General features: G+C 47.3%; 1 pseudogene; it reads left to right on the plus strand.

Annotated features, from left to right (window-relative positions):
* The first annotated feature begins 15,670 nt into the window (after positions 1-15,670).
* LOC134573672 (uncharacterized) lies at positions 15,671-17,337 on the plus strand (annotated as a pseudogene).
* Positions 17,338-17,721: the final 384 nt, after the last annotated feature.

A 17,721-nucleotide genomic window follows, 5' to 3' on the forward strand; every position in this document is an offset into this window, starting at 1 on the left:
TTTGAGTAATTGTTTCATTTATTACAATATTATTACAGTGCCTTTTGGGTCTTCAGACACTGGATTATTTTAGTGATAGTCAAGTTATCATCTAGAATGGTTAAGGAAAACAGTATTTATAAGTAATTTGGGAACGGAAGGGTCTGCTCCGTATACAGCTATAGATTGCATAAAGACACACTAAGCTTAGAATGACCCGGAGTGACCTTTTGTCGGTAAAGGTCCACATCATACCTGAAGCGAGCCATAACTATCAATATTGAAGGATCACCGAAAACCGACAGCTTGCTTTTAAATTGTCTCTGGTGTCTCCACAAGTGGGATACCAGAGGACAAAAGGGCCAGGAAAGTGTATGGTGCATATGTCTGGAGCCTGCTTGTGGGATTGCGTGTGTGTAGAGTGTGGTGTGGTATTGTGTAAATAGGTTGATTTCATTTGTGTTTGTGGTGTAATATGTGTGGCTAGGGGCTGTAGAGAGTGTGTGTATAGGGGGCATAGTGTTATAGGGCATGTAGCGAGTGTGTGCATATGGGCTGTAGTGTGTGTGTATAGGTGACGTAGTGTGTGTAGGGGTTGTAGAGAGGGTGTGTTTAGAGAATGTTGTATGTGTTTGCTGACAAGGAATGTAGTGTGTGTGTAGGTGGTGCCATCGCCGGCCCTTTAAATGCCACAGCCGCCTGAGCACTCTATAGATTACAGGGAGGGAGGGGGAGGGGGGAAGAATATTACAGGGAGGGGGGGAGTATATTACAGGGAGGGAGAGAGAATATTACAGGGAGGGGGGAGAATATTACAGGGGTGAGAATATTACAGGGAGGGAGGGGGGAGTGAAGAAAATTACAGAGAGGGAGGGGGGAGAAGATTACAGAGAGGGAGTGAAGAAAATTACAGGGAGGGAGGGGGGATAATATTACAGGGAGGGGGGATAAGATTACATGGAGGGGGGGGGGCGATTACAGGGAGGGGGGAGTGAAGAAGATTGGAGGGAGAAGAAGAGAAGATTACAGGGAATGAGGGGGGAGTGGAGAAGATTGGAGGGATGGGGAGAAGAAGAGAAGATTACAGGGAGGGAGGGAGGGGGGAGTGGAGAAAATTACAGGGAGGGAGGGGGAGAAGAAGAGAAGATTACAGGGGGGGAGAAGAAGAGAAGATTATGGGGGGAGAAGAAGAGAAGATTAGGGGGGAGGAGAAGAGATTACAGGGAGGGAAGGGGGAGAAGTAAAGAAAATTACAGGGGGGAGAAGAAAAGAAAATTACAGGGGGGAGGGGAGAAGATTACAGGGAGGGGGGAGAAGAAGAGAAGATTACAGGTGGGAGCAGAAGAGATTACAGGGACGGGGGGAGAAGAAGAGGAGAACACAGGGAGGGGGGGAAGAAGTGGAGAACACAGGGAGGGGGGAATAAGAGGAGATGAGAACACAGGGAGGGGGGGTTGAGGAGAACGTGGGGGAGGGAGAGACCACTAAAGGAGGGAGGGGTGGTGGAGAGACCACTAGGGGAGGGGGGTGAGGAGAGACCGCTAAGGGAGGGGGGGTGGAGGATAGACCACTAGGTGGAGGGTCGGGGGAGAGGAGAGACCACTAATGGAAAGGGGAGGCAGAGGAGAGCAGAGACCACTAAGGGGGAGACAAAGATCACTAATGGAAAGTCGGAGAGAAAAGGAGACCACTAAGGGAGGTGGGGGGGGCGAGGAGAGACCACTAAGGGGCAGGGGAGATCTCTAAGGGATTGAAGGGAGAGCTCTATAGGACAGGGGGCAGGACAGGGAGCTCTTTCACACCACGCACACACACACACACACACACAATGCATCCCTATAAACACAGAAACACAGCATGCTTCCCTTACACACAGAGAAACACACAATGCATCCATTACACACATACACTCACACACACACACACACACACACACCATGCAACCCTTACACGTAAAGACAATGCATCCTTTGCACATATAAACAGAAACACACAATGCATCACTTACACACACTGTTTCTCTTACACACACACATAAACACAATGCATCTCTTACACACACACAGAAACACAATGCATCTCTTACACACACACACTGCATCCCTTACATACACAGAAACACACTTTGCATCCCTTATGCATACAAACACAGATTCACACAATGCATCCCTTACACACAACAAGAAACACACAATACATCCCTTATACACAAACACACACTGCTTTCTATCCCTTGCACAAAAACACACTGCTTCCACTACACACAAACACACTGCATCACCTACACAAACTGGTATCCCTATACACTACATCCCATAAGCACACACATTAGATCCTCTACAGTAACACATAAAACATCCCCTACACACTCCACTCCCTGTGAGCGAACTCATGGGTGGAACATGTAGGTGGACAACGGGAATCTAACAGGGGAATGTCAGGATCGGGACAGGGATCCAACACGCAGCGTACAAAGAGTGGAAAGGTACGTATACCGGGCCTTAGAATGGCCGGACTAACGTACCGAGAGTAAAGAATAGTCAGAGACAAGCCGAGGTCGAGGGAAGGAGAAGACAGATAAGCGAGAGACAAGCCGGGTCAAGGGAAAACAGAGAAGCAGGGTAGTACAACGAGCCGAGTCAAAACCAATAGAGCAAACTAGAATACCAGAGCACTGAGTGACTAGACAAGCTAGAACCACGACAGGGCAATGAGCTGAAGTAAGGAGTAAGCTTAAATACCCTGGCTCTGGATGGAAATCACGCCTCTGACAAGTACCGATTGGATATCGGACACTTGAGTGACAGATCGCTCGTGATAGTGTCATGACGTCACGTATTGAGCGTCCTGCTAGAAAAGGACGTGGATTCCTCGCGGCCGGTGTTTAAGTGACTGGATGAACCGCGAGGAACGGAGGAAACCGCTCGCCTGGACGGATACACCACCAAGTCTCTACCTCCCTTAGAGGTAGAGGCCTCAGGTACCCTGACAGTACCCCCCCTCTCAGATACGCCCACCGGGCGGAATGAACCGGGGCGAGATGGGAAGCGGAGGTGAAATGCTCTGCGAAGGCGAGAAGCATGGACGTCCTCCTGAGGTACCCAACTCCTCTCCTCAGGACCATATCCCCTCCAGTCGACCAGATATTGCAATTTTCCCCTTGAAATTCTGGAGTCAATGATGGAGCTGACCTCGTACTCCTCCCGACCCTCCACCTGAACAGGACGAGGCGAGGGGACCTTAGAGGAGAATTTGTTGCAAATGAGGGGTTTCAACAAGGAGACATGAAAAGAGTTAGGAATGCGCAAGGCAGGTGGCAGAGCAAGGCGATACGCAACCGGATTGATACGAGTGAGAACCCTGTAAGGGCCTATGTAGCGAGGAGCAAATTTCATGGATGGAACTTTTAGGCGAATATTCTTAGTACTCAACCATACCCTATCCCCAGGAACAAAAACAGGAGCCGCTCTTCTATGTTTGTCAGCGTGTTTCTTGAACAGCGAGGAACTATGTAATAGAATTTGCCGAGTCTGATCCCATAATTTCTTCAGGTTGGCGACATGATCATCAACCGACGGTATCCCCTGAGAAGAGGAAACCGAAGGAAAAATCGAAGGATGAAAGCCATAGTTCATGAAGAAAGGGCTAGAGCGAGTTGAATCGCAAACAAGGTTATTGTGTGCGAACTCCGCCCAAGGAATCAGACCGACCCAATCGTCCTGGTGTTCGGAAACAAAGCAACGCAGATACTGTTCGATCTTTTGATTAGTACGTTCAGCAGCTCCGTTAGACTGAGGGTGATAGGCAGAGGAGAAGTTCAATTTGATGCCCATTTGAGAACAAAAGGATCTCCAGAAACGTGAGACAAATTGAGAACCTCTATCAGAAACAATCTCTGAAGGAATCCCATGTAGGCGAAAAACTTCTCTCGCAAAAATCTCCGCCAATTCAGGAGAAGTCGGAAGTTTAGTTAATGGCACGAAATGGGCCATCTTAGTAAATCTATCCACCACCGTGAGAATAACAGTCTGTCTTTTGGAAGCAGGCAAATCAACGATAAAGTCTATGGACAAACAGGACCAAGGTTTCTCAGGAATGTCCAAGGGGTGTAACAGGCCACATGGGGATGCATGAGGTAGTTTAGTCTTGGCACAAGTCTCACAAGCTGCGACGAACTCCTCAATATCTTTTCGAAGTGAAGGCCACCAGAAATCCTTGGATATCAGAGAGTATGTCTTGCGAATACCAGGATGACCAGCTATTTTACTTTCATGAAAACATTGTAAGAGCTCCAGTTGAAGTTCAGGAGGAACAAAGTTTCTTCCCTCAGGAGTGTTTCCGGGAGCTAGATGTTGTGACTTCAAGATCTGGTCAAGTAGCGGAGAATGAATTTTGAGACTGGTATTAGCAATAATATTGCATTTGGGTACAATGGAAGACAAAAGTGGTTCAACTGAAGCAGAGGGTTCATATTGGCGAGATAGCGCATCGGCTTTAGAATTCTTTGACCCAGGTCTGTAAGTCAGAACGTAATTGAAATGGGTAAGAAACAACGACCAACGAGCCTGCCTGGAGGACAGGCGCTTGGCCTCTCCGATATAGGACAAGTTTTTGTGGTCTGTCAGAATGGTAACAGGATGTAATGTACCTTCCAATAAATGTCTCCATTCTTTCAAAGCCTTGATAACCGCTAGTAATTCTCTGTCACCAATGTCATACCTGCTTTCAGTACCGGTCAATTTTTTAGAGAAAAATCCACATGGATGTAATGGTTTATCAACACCCAACCTTTGAGATAGAACAGCACCTAAACCAGTCTCTGATGCGTCTACCTCGAGCAAAAAAGGCAGAGAAGTGTCAGGGTGAACCAAAATTGGAGCGGAAGCGAAAAGCTCCTTGAGAGTCTTGAACGCAAGGAGAGCTTCAGTAGTCCAATTCTTAGTATCGGCCCCCTGTTTGGTCATGTTCGTGATAGGTGCAATAATGGAAGAATAGCCCTTAATAAAGCGCCTATAATAATTGGAAAAGCCAATAAATCTCTGTATGGCTTTAAGACCTGTGGGTAAAGGCCACTCTAGAATGGATTGGAGCTTATCCGGATCCATCTTAAATCCCTCCCCAGAGATCACATAGCCGAGAAAGGTTACCTGGGTTTGATCAAAGCTACATTTCTCCAACTTGCAGTACAAGCCATGCTGGAGAAGCTTGTGCAAAACCCTCCTGACTTGCTTGTGATGAATCTCAATCTCACTAGAATGAATGAGTATATCATCTAGGTATACAATGACGCACTCTTGCTGAAATTCCCTAAGAACCTCGTTTATCAGATCTTGGAATACCGCTGGCGCATTGCATAACCCAAAAGGCATAACAGTATATTCATAGTGACCATATCGAGTATTGAATGCCGTCATCCACTCATGTCCCTGCTGGATTCTCACCAAGTTATATGCCCCTCTGAGGTCTAACTTGGTGAAAATTGTAGAGCCCTTCAAACGATCGAAGAGTTCGGTTATCAAGGGAATCGGGTAGGCATTTTTAATGGTTATCTTATTCAAGCCTCGATAATCAATACAAGGTCTCAAAGAACCATCTTTCTTTTTAACAAAAAAAAATCCAGCCCCGGCAGGGGAGGAGGACCTCCTGATGAATCCCTTGTCTAAATTCTCGTGAATATATTCCTCTAGGACTGAGTTCTCCTTTATAGATAATGGGTATACATGACCTCTGGGAGGCATGGTACCAGGGAGTAGGTTAATTTTGCAATCAAAGGACCTGTGTGGGGGTAAGGTATCGGCTTTCTTTTTGTCAAATACTGCCTTTAAATCTAGATACTGAGGCGGAATTTGTGTCTCTGTAGGATTGTCAGAGGTATTCGATGTATTAGTTAATCCAAGAGGTAAGACCTTCCGCAAGCATTTTTCTTGACAATTCTCTCCCCACGAAACTATCTCCCCTGATTCCCAATTAATAATAGGATTGTGTCTCCTCAGCCAGGAGTACCCCAGGACTATGGGAATAGACGGAGAAGAGATGAGCATTAAGGATATATCCTCTTTATGCAGGATGCCAACAGTCAAGTTAATCGGTATGGTCTCATGGAAAATAACAGGCTCAAGTAATGGTCTACCATCGATGGCCTCGACAGCCAGAGGTGTCTCTTTTAACTGGGATGGAATAGTATGCTTGGCAGCAAAACCCTGATCTATAAAGCTCTCAGCAGCTCCAGAATCGATTAGTGCCATAGTCTTAACTACTCCCTTCTCCCACTTTAAAGAAACGGGTAACACAAGCCTGAGCTCCTTGTAGTTGTGAATAGAGGACAAAGTAGAAACACCCAAGGCCTGTCCTCTAGAGGAACTTAGGTGCGAGCGTTTCCCGAACGATTGGGACAATTTAGGCGTAAATGACCCCTGACTCCACAATACATACATAAACCCTCCCTTCTCCTGTACTGTCTCTCCCTTTCAGTGAGATGAGTACTGCCTATCTGCATAGGTTCAGGAATACGTAAGTCTTCGAACTCAGAGATTTGAAAGGTAGGCGCTAGTTTAAAGGAGGGTCTACGGGTCCTATCTCGAGTGTTCTGCCTCTCTCTTAAGCGTTCATCAATACGAGATATAAAAGAAATTAAATCCTCCAAATTTTCAGGGAGTTCTCTAGTAGCGACCTCGTCAAGAATTACATCTGATAACCCATTCAGAAACACATCTATATAAGCCTGTTCGTTCCACTTAACTTCTGCCGCCAAGGATCTGAACTCTAGTGCATAATCCACAAGTGTTCGATTGTCCTGTTTAAGGCGCAACATTAATCTAGCTGCATTGACCTTTCTGCCAGGAGGGTCAAAAGTTCTTCTAAACGCAGCTACAAAGGCATTATAATTATAGACTAGTGGATTATCATTCTCCCATAAAGGATTGGCCCATCTCAAAGCTTTTTCAATGAGCAGAGTAATAATAAATCCAACCTTTGCTCTATCTGTAGGATAAGAGCGGGGTTGTAATTCGAAATGGATGCTAATCTGGTTTAGAAAGCCACGACACTTCTCCGGTGACCCGCCATAACGTACTGGTGGGGTAATACGGGAAGAAGCACCTACAGTGGCTACCTCTAGACCTGAGACTGCAGGAGAGATAGAAGGAGTACGTGTCTCCTCAGGTGGATTACTAGCACGAGACAAAAGTGCCTGTAGTGCCAAAGCCATCTGATCCATCCTATGTTCCATGGCGTCAAACCTGGGATCCGAAGAACCAAGCTGACTGTTTGTACCTGCAGGATCCATTGGCCCTGTCGTAATGTCAGGATCGGGACAGGGATCCAACACGCAGCGTACAAAGAGTGGAAAGGTACGTATACCGGGCCTTAGAATGGCCGGACTAACGTACCGAGAGTAAAGAATAGTCAGAGACAAGCCGAGGTCGAGGGAAGGAGAAGACAGATAAGCGAGAGACAAGCCGGGTCAAGGGAAAACAGAGAAGCAGGGTAGTACAACGAGCCGAGTCAAAACCAATAGAGCAAACTAGAATACCAGAGCACTGAGTGACTAGACAAGCTAGAACCACGACAGGGCAATGAGCTGAAGTAAGGAGTAAGCTTAAATACCCTGGCTCTGGATGGAAATCACGCCTCTGACAAGTACCGATTGGATATCGGACACTTGAGTGACAGATCGCTCGTGATAGTGTCATGACGTCACGTATTGAGCGTCCTGCTAGAAAAGGACGTGGATTCCTCGCGGCCGGTGTTTAAGTGACTGGATGAACCGCGAGGAACGGAGGAAACCGCTCGCCTGGACGGATACACCACCAAGTCTCTACCTCCCTTAGAGGTAGAGGCCTCAGGTACCCTGACAGGGAAGAGGTGAAAGTCATCCTCCTCCTCCCACGACCACGCCATATCTGCCAAGTGAGGGGGAACAGTCCCTATTCTGCTCTGTGTCAGTGTGTATCAGGGATCCTTAGGATAGGTGTCAATCCATATCTATAGACACAGAGGAAAATGAGATACGGCTGTGCATAATCTAGAACAGGAACAGAAAAAAATACATAGTGTGATACTGCAACAGTAAAGAATAATGCGCTGATACAATAATGCACTCACAAGATCAAAGTAAATAATGCGCCAGAAAGGTGCCTGCCCCGATAAACTTTGGGCGCCCAAAGTTTTCCCATCCAGAACCCCGATGTTCAGTACTATACGGACGGCAGTAGTTACGTGAAAGAAGGGATTCGCTACGCAGGATACGCAGTGACAACCATAGATAAGGTGATAGAAGCTCAGCCATTGTCAAAAGGAACATCGGCATGAAGGCAGAATTAATCGCACTCACACGAGCGTTACAATTGGCTGAAGGATTGAGGGTAAACATCTATACGGACTCAAAGTATGCGTTTTTAACCACTTATGCCCATGGAGCCTTGTATAAAGAAAGAGGACTACTGAACTCAGAGGGTAAAGAAATCAAGTACGCAGCTGAGATATTACAACTATTGGAAGCCGTATGGGAGCCGAAGGAAGTTGGTATCATACATTGTCGAGCGCATCTGAAATGTGATGGTGATGTGGTGAAAGGAAAACGGATGGCAGATAATGCAGCCAAACGTGCCGCTGAATCGGGACAACAGGAATATGTGGAGTGTATAGCTGCTCTCATACCGACCCCTCTGTCTCAGTGGACTCCAGTTTATACAGCTCAAGAAGAAGAGTGGTTAAAGACTGAAGCTGGAAAATATTTGGAGAATAATTGGTATCAGTTAGATACATCGCTAGCTGTAGAAATTGTCCAGAACTATCACAATGGGACACATTCCGGGAATGATAGTATGGAAGAATCTCTTAGGAAGCATTTCTACATACCAAGATTGTCCAACTTGACTCAAGCCATTGTACGAAGATGTGTGTTATGTGCCAAGAATAACGCAAGGCAAGGTCCAGTGAAACCACCGGGAGTCCAGTACATGGGAGGGCTCCCTATGTCCGATCTCCAAATAGACTACACAGTAATGCCTAAATCCGTTACATCGTTACTTACTAGTAGCTGTGTGCACCTACTCAGGATGGGTATAAGCATGTCCCACTCGTACAGAGAAAGCAGGAGAAGTTGTGCGATTTCTGTTGCGGGAAATAATACCCCGATATGGACTACCATGTTCTATAGGATCAGATAATGGTCCAGCCTTTGTTCACCAGTGCCTACAACAACTGACTCATATGCTTGGTATTAAGTGGAAACTTCATACGGCATATAGGCCTCAAAGTTCTGGGAAAGTGGAAAGGATGAACAGAACTATTAAGAGCCAATTGGCAAAAATGTGTCAAGAAACCCAACTCAAGTGGAATGTTCTTTTGCCAATAGCTCTGTTGCGCATTCGTAGTACACCTACCAGAAGGATGGGACTCTCACCTTTTGAAATTATGTATGGGCGTCCACCTCCCGTACTTGGTAACTTAAGGGGGGATTTGAGTCAGTTGGGAGAAGGAATTACCCGGCAGCAGGTTGTGGAGTTGGGTAAAACTATGGAGGAGGTACAGAAATGGGTACAAGATAGGTAACCTGTGAATATTTATCCACCTGTCCATTCTTATCATCCAGGAGACCAAGTTTGGATAAAGGAGGGGAACAGTGTACCGTTGGGGCCAAAGTTGAGGGGTCCTTATGTTGTTCTTTTGTCTACCCCAACAGCTATAAAGGTGGCCGAAGTGATTCCGTGGATTCATCACTCCAGGGTTAAACCAGCAGCAGCAGATTCTTGGCAGGCTACACCAGATCCTGAGAATCCCTGCAAGATCCGATTGAAGAGAGTGACCCAGTTGGATTGAAAGTGATTTTTGAGAAGAGTTCTGTTACAAGGGAACATCAACAAAAATCTACAAGTAGGTGTTTTGACGGCCACAATAAAGCCTGAACACCTGCCTACGTTTCATAGCCAGAGTGTCTTGAAGGGATCTCTGTGAAGGAAAGTGAGGATCAGAAGGACTCCATTTCCTGCAGCCCTCACATCGTGGAAGCTGAGGTGTCATCGCACGGTTGAAGAGTTAGGAAGAAGATGTCAGGAGTGATGTGTTTAATAATGTATTTATGTGTGTTTTTAATTATTCAGGAAGGTAGAGGTACCGACACACCAGGCTGTGAGGTTTGCATTAAGACTACGAAAACCGGCAATCGCATTTCCCAGACCCTTATTTGGCATTTCCAGTATGAGTGTAAAGGACATGTATCTAAGTGTAGATACTTAGGCATAGATTATAGTGTATGCCATTTAGGAGCAGGAGAACCTAAGTGTTTTAGCACTGAGTATCAACCCCGTACAATTTGGTTGACTATTCGGAATGGAGACTCACAGGGGACCCTGATAAATAAGACCATACTAGAAACCGTACATTCTCCAGGTGTTTTGCTATTTGATGCATGTAAGGCGATATCAGGTGGTAGAAAACCGTGGAATGTATGTGGTGATCTTAAATGGGAGAGAACGTATGGGTCTAATGATAAGTATATTTGCCCCAGTAGTAAGTATAAATATATAGATCAAAAATGCCCAAAAAAGAATACAATTATTGTCCGTATTGGTCCTGTGTGGGGTGGGCAAGCTGGGGACAGACAGTAGATAAGGATATGATCGTCACTAAGTTGCCTACCAATAGTGATGTACCGAACTGTTCGCCGGCGAATAGTTCCCGGCGAACATAGCGTGTTCGCGTTCGCCACGGCGGGCAGACACATGCGCGGTTCGATCATCATTGAGCAAACTTTGACCCTGTGCCTCTCGGTCAGCAGACACATTCCAGCCAATCAGCAGCACACCCTCCCTTCCACACCCACCTCCCTCCCAGCATCCGTTTTCGATTCATTCTGAAGCTGCATGCTTAGTGAGAGGAGGGAAAGGGTAGCTGCTGCTGATTATATAGGGAAATTGATAGCTAGGCTAGGGTATTCAGTGTCCACTACAATCCTGAAGGACTCATCTGATCTCTGCTGTAAGGACAGCACCCCCAAAAGCCCTTTTTAGGGCTAGAACATCAGTCTGCCTTTTTTTTTATTATTTCTGTGTAATGTAATTGCAGTTGCCTGCCTGCCAGCTTCTGTGTCAGGCTGGATGCTGTGCCCATGTGCACAGTCAGTGCCACCACTCATATCTGTTGTCACAATAGCTTAAGCTTTAGATTTAAAAAAAAATAAAAAAAAATCACTGTAATAGAAGAGCAGTTAGTTGTCTGCAAGCGTCTGGATGTCAGGCCTCCTTCAGCGTGTGCTCTGCAGACCTGTGCCAGCGTACTTTGACAGTTGCCACTCATATCTGGTGTCTCTGTAGCGTGCTTTTACAAAGAAATAAGGTTTCCAGTGTAAGCTAATAGCAGCCAGTCAGTGTCCTTCAAGCGGCTGTGTCAGGCCTACAGCCTGTGCTCTGCAGACCGGTGCCAGTGCACATTGCCACTCATATCTGGTGTCTCTGTAGCGTGCTTTTACAAAGAAAAAAGGTTTCCAGTGTAAGCTAATAGCAGCCAGTCAGTGTCCTTCAAGCGGCTGTGTCAGGCCTACAGCCTGTGCTCTGCAGACCGGTGCCAGTGCACATTGCCACTCATATCTGGTGTCTCTATAGCGTGCTTTTACAAAGAAAAAAGGTTTCCAGTGTAAGCTAATAGCAGCCAGTCAGTGTCCTTCAAGCGGCTGTGTCAGGCCTTCCTTCAGCGTGTGCCCTGCACAACCTGCCAGCGTACTTTGACAGTTGCCACTCATATCTGGTGTCTCTGTAGCGTGCTTTTACAAAGAAAAAAGGTTTCCAGTGTAAGCTAATAGCAGCCAGTCAGTGTCCTTCAAGCGGCTGTGTCAGGCCTACAGCCTATGCTCTGCAGACCCCTGCCAGTGCACATTGCCACTCATATCTGGTGTCTCTGTAGCATGCTTTTACAAAGAAAAAAGGTTTCCAGTGTAAGCTAATAGCAGCCAGTCAGTGTCCTTCAAGCGGCTGTGTCAGGCCTACAGCCTGTGCTCTGCAGACCGGTGCCAGTGCACATTGCCACTCATAACTGGTGTCTCTGTAGCGTGCTTTACAAAAAAAAAATGTTTCCAGTGTAAGCTAATAGCAGCCAGTCAGTGTCCTTCAAGCGGCTGTGTCAGGCCTTCCTTCAGCGTATGCCCTGCAGAACTGTGCCAGTGCACATTGCCACTCATATCTGGTGTCTCTATAGCGTGCATTTAAAACCAAAGTTTGTTTTCACTGTTATAGATTTAATAGCAGTTACTTGTCTTCAAGCAGGTGTGTCAGGCCTACAGCCTGTGCTCTGCAGACCTGTGCCAGTGCACATTGCCAGTTTGCCACTCATATCTGGTCTCACGCACGCATAGTACCACTAATCCCCCAAAAAATGACAGGCAGAGGCAGGCCACCCCGCAGGGGCCGTCGTGGTCGTGGTGCTGTGATTCCCTTTTGCCCTAGAATAATGCCCAGTTTTCATAAGCCACGTACCCTGAACTTGAAAAGTTCTGAGGACATAGTTGACTGGCTAACACAGGACACCCAATCTTCTACAGCCTCCGCTCGGAACCTTGATGCACCATCCTCCTCCAGCTTAGCTTCAGGCACCTCTCAAGATACCACTCACCCGCCTGCCGCCACCACCAAAACTAGTACTACTTGGTATGTCAGAGGAGTTATTCACACATATGTTTTAAGAAATGAGTGATGCGCAACCATTATTGCCAGAGGATGTAAATAACAGGGATATGTCTCAGGCAGGCAGCATTACACACATGGACGTACGGTGTGATGATGATGATGTTGTACCCGCTGCTGCTTCCTTTTCTGAGTTGTCAGATACAAGTGAAGCGGTTGATGATGACGATGCGTCCATGGATGTCACGTGGGTGCCCGCTCGGCAAGAAGAAGAACAGGGCGAAAGTTCAGATGGGGAGCCAGAGAGGAGGAGGAGACGAGTTGGAAGCAGGGGGAGGTCGGCACCCGGGGTCAGCCAACAGCACGCCAATCAACGCATGCTATTGCCACCACCAGAATGCTGTCATTGCAGAACTCAGCAGTGTGGCATTTTTTTTGTGTGTCTGCCTCTGACAACAGCGATGCCATTTGCAACCTGTGCCAAAAGAAACTGAGTCGTGGGAAGTCCAACACCCACCTAGGTACAACTGCTTTGCGTAGGTACATGATCTCACATCACAAACGCCTATGGGATCAACATATGAGTACAAGCAGCACACCTACTCTAAGCCACCATCCTCCTCCTGGTCCAGCATCTTGAGCCATGTCAACCACTGCTGTCCTCCTTGCCCCCTCTCAACCATCCGTCACTCCGTCTCCCGCCTTGAGCAGTTCCCGCTCATCTGCCCACAGTCATGTGTCTGTCAAGGACATGTTTGAGCGTAAGAAGCCAATGTCACAAAGTCACCCCCTTGCCCAGCGTCTGACAGCTGGCTTGTCCGAACTATTAGCCCGCCAGCTTTTACCGTACAAGCTGGTGGAGTCTGAGGCGTTCAAAAAATTTGTAGCTATTGGGACACCGCAGTGGAAGGTACCCGGCCAAAAATTCTTTTCACAAAAGGCAATCCCCAACCTGTACTCGATTGTGCAAAAGGAAGTAATGGCATCTCTGGCACACAGTGTTGGGGCAAGGGTCCATCTGACCACTGATACCTGGTCTGCAAAGCATGGTCTGGGCAGGTATATCACCTACACTGCGCATTGGGTAAACCTGCTAATGGCTGACAAGCATGGAATGCGTGGCATTGCAGAGGAGTTGGTGACACTGCCACGACTTGCAGGCAGTCCTGCTGCCACCTCCTCTACTACTCCTACTCCATCCTCTTCCATGAGTCCTCTTCAGCTGCTGCGTCTTGCTCCACATCAACGGCACCCCCCCAGCTCCCCAGGTACTATTCCACATCCCGGATACGGCAGTGTCACGCCGTCTTGGGTTTGACTTGCTTGAAAGCAGAGAATCACACCGGACAAGCACTCCTGTCCTCCCTGAACGCACATGTGGAAAAGTGGCTGACTCAGCAGCAACTGGATATCGGCAAAGTGGTTTGTGACAACGGAACAAATTTGTTAGCGGCATTGAAGTTGGGCAAGTTGACACATGTGCCGTGCATGGCACATGTGTGTAATCTGATCGTACAACGCTTTGTGCATAAGTACACAGGCTTACAGGACGTCCTGAAGCAGGCCAGGAAGGTGTGTGGCCATTTCAGGCATTCCTACACGTCAATGGCTCACTTTGCCGATATCCAGCGGCGAAACAACATGCCAGTGAGGCGCTTCATTTGCGACAGCCCTACACATTGGAATTCAACACTCCTAATGTTCGACCGCCTGCTCCAACAAGAAAAAGCTGTTAATTAATATTTTTATGACCGGGGTGCTAGGACAGCCTCTGGGGAGCTGGGAATTTTTTTGCCACGCAATGCCTGTAGGCTCATGCATCCTTTTGAGGAGGTGACAAACCTAGTCAGTCGCACCGAAGGCACCATCAGCGACATCATACCATTCGTTTTCTTCCTGGAGCGTGCCCTGCGAAGAGTGCTGGATCAGGCCGTAGATGAGTGTGAAGAGGAAGAGGAAGAGTTGTGGTCACCAACACCACCAGAAACAGCCTTATCAGCATCGCTTGCTGGACCTGCGGCAACGCTGGAAGAGGATTGTGAGGAAGAGGAGTCAGAGGAGGAATGTGGCTTTGAGGAGGAGGAGGAGCAAGACCAACCACAACAGGCATCCCAGGGTGCTCGTTGTCACCTATCTGGTACCCGTGGTGTTGCACGTGGCTGGGGGGAAGAACATACCTTCATTGACATCAGTGAGGAGGAGGAACGGGAAATGAGTAGCTCGGCATCCAACCTTGTGCAAATGGGGTCTTTCATGCTGTCGTGCCTGTTGAGGGACCCTCGTATAAAAAGGCTGAAGGAGAACGACCTGCACTGGGTGTCCATGCTACTAGACCCCAGGTATAAGCAGAAAGTGGCTGAAATGTTACCAAATTACAACAAGTCGGAAAGGATGCAGCATTTGCAAAATAAATTAAAAAGTATGCTTTACACAGCGTATAAGGGTGATGTCACAGCACAACGGGAATCTAACAGGGGAAGAGGTGAAAGTCATCCTCCTCCTCCCACGACCACGCCATATCTGCCAAGTGACCCTATGTAGGGGGAACAGTCCCTATTCTGCTCTGTGTCAGTGTGTATTAGGGGCTCTGAGGACAGTTGTCAATCCATATGTCAAGGTGTCAATATGTCATATGTCAGGTGTCAATCCATATCCTTTGTGATTTAGGAATGTTAGGTGATTTCTGCCCTTTATGGATTAAAACCAGACTCTGCATCAACTGTGTAATTTTCCATGGGAATTTTGCCATTGATCCCCCTCCGGCATGCCACAGTCCAGGTGTTAGTCCCCTTGAAACAACTTTTCCATCACTTTTGTGGCCAGAAAGAGTCTCTGTGGGTTTTAAAATTCGCCTGCCCATTGAAGTCAGTGGCGGTTCGCCCGGTTCGCGGACCGAAAATTTTGTGTTCGCGACATCACTAAGCATGAGGAATGCAGTTGGGGTACCACATGCTCATTTGATATACCTCCATGCACTACAAAAATAAAGAATAAAAAAAAAAAAAAAATTATAAATAAATAAATAAATAAAAACAAAATAAAAAAAATGTATGCAGCTTCCGAATGAATCTAAAATGCATGCTGTCCAGGATGTGGGAGGGTCTGGGAGGGAGGGTCTGCTGCTAATTGGCTGGAATGTGTCTGCTGACTGTGAGGTACAGGGTCAAAGTTTACTCAATGATGACGAATAGGGGGTGGACCGAACATCGCATATGTTCGCCGTCCGTGGCGAACGCGAACACGCTATGTTCGCCAGGAACTATTCGCCAGCGAACCGTTCGGGACATCTCTACTTACAAACGGTGTTAAAATATGTGGACTCAGCAGACGCAAACCAAAGACTACAGCTTATCCTTCAATATCAGGAGGCTGAGAGAGAGAGTGAGGCTGAGAGAGAGAGAAAGGCTGAGCACCAAGCTGAGAGAGAGAGAGGTTGCTGAGCGCCAAGCTGAGAGAGAGAGAGAGGCTGCTGAGAGGGAGAGAGAGGCCGCTGAGAGGGAGAGAGAGGCTGCAGAGCGGCAGGCTGAGAGAGAGGCCGCGGAGCGACAAGCTGCCAGAGATCATGAGCTAAAAATGGCTGAGTTGGAGAGGTTGACTTATAAATATTAATTCCAGAGACTCTTCTGCTCCCAAACCACGTGCAGAGAATTTTCCAACTTTGGACAAAGATGGTGATTTGGATGTTTTCCTGCGCAGTTTTGAAAAGGTTTGCAGGCAGTACCAGCTACCAAAGGACAAGTGGGCAAAATACCTCACCCCTGGTCTCAGAGGTCCTGCACTGGAAGCATTTGCTGCACTTCCAGCAGATTTTGACCAGGACTATGATGTGATTAAGGCTGCCTTGCAAAAACGGTACAACCTTACTCTTGAGGTGTACCGAAAGAAATTCAGGACTTTGCAAAAGCATCCCACAGAAAGTTATGCAGCAGTTGTGGGGCACCTGGCGACAGCATTCCGACAGTGGACTACAGGGCTGGAGATTACCACTTTGGAAAGTTTGCAAGACTTGTTAATAAAAGAACAGTTTTTGCAGCTCTGCCCAGCCGATGTACAGGAATGATTGCTGGACCGGAACCCCAAAACAGCATTGGAGGCGGGTGAGCTGGCAGATTTCCACACTGCCAATCGAGCAACAGTGGACCGGAGCAGAGGTTTTGCCAAGGGAACATCCAGCTGGAGGACCACACCACCACAACTCCCCATCACCAGGCCTAGCGGGCCATCTTTTGTTTCAGCTCCTACCTCAGGGAGAGGCGGAGCCAGTGCCATATCTGCGCAAGGAGATAGTCGCAGATGTTTTATTTGCAACCGAATGGGGCACTTGAGTAATATCTGCCCAGAGAAAAGGAGGCCAGCACCCTCATCCGGAGGGGTTCAACCTGCAAGAGCCCCATCTTCTGTGTTGTTCGTGACCAGATCAGAGGGCAGCAACAATGGGAATCTGCAACCTGTGACAGTTGGAAGAGAGGTGACTGTGGGACTCAGGGACACTGGGGCAGATGTGACTCTTGTGCGTCCAGAGTTAGTGCGCTCTGAGGACTTCATTCCTGGCAAGACTCTAGCAGTTAAAGGAATTGGGGGGGTACGGCTTGTAGTGCCAATGGCACGAGTTTATTTGGATTGGGGAGTGGGGAAGGGTTTCAGAAATGTGGGGGTAGATGAGAATATCCCTGCAAATGTATTACTTGGTACTGACTTAGGTAGATTGTTATCCCAGTATGTGCCTGAAAGTAATTCATAGGCAGGGCCGGACTGGGGATACAAAGCAGCCCTGGAAAAAAAAAATCTATGCCAGCCCCATAAGTCATTGCGCCATATATTGTCGCATGTAATATGTAGGGCTATGTCTTTCCACCCCAGATGATTGAGTTATATATATATATATATATATATATATATATATATATATATATATTGATTTTTCCCAATATAAAGTATTGGTCCTATCAGAGTAAAACATTTAATTATACAGTAAGCATACTCACATGCAGACACAGACAATCTCACTGACACTTATTGATACACAGCCTCATAGACAAACAATTTCACTAATATACATAAGCTCATTGGCATAAAAACACAAGCTCACTCACTAGCAGGCACACACACACATGCAAGCAAGCTC

The sequence above is a fragment of the Pelobates fuscus genome, chromosome 9, assembly GCF_036172605.1.
Source record: "Pelobates fuscus isolate aPelFus1 chromosome 9, aPelFus1.pri, whole genome shotgun sequence".
In the NCBI taxonomy this organism is placed as follows: domain Eukaryota; kingdom Metazoa; phylum Chordata; class Amphibia; order Anura; family Pelobatidae; genus Pelobates; species Pelobates fuscus.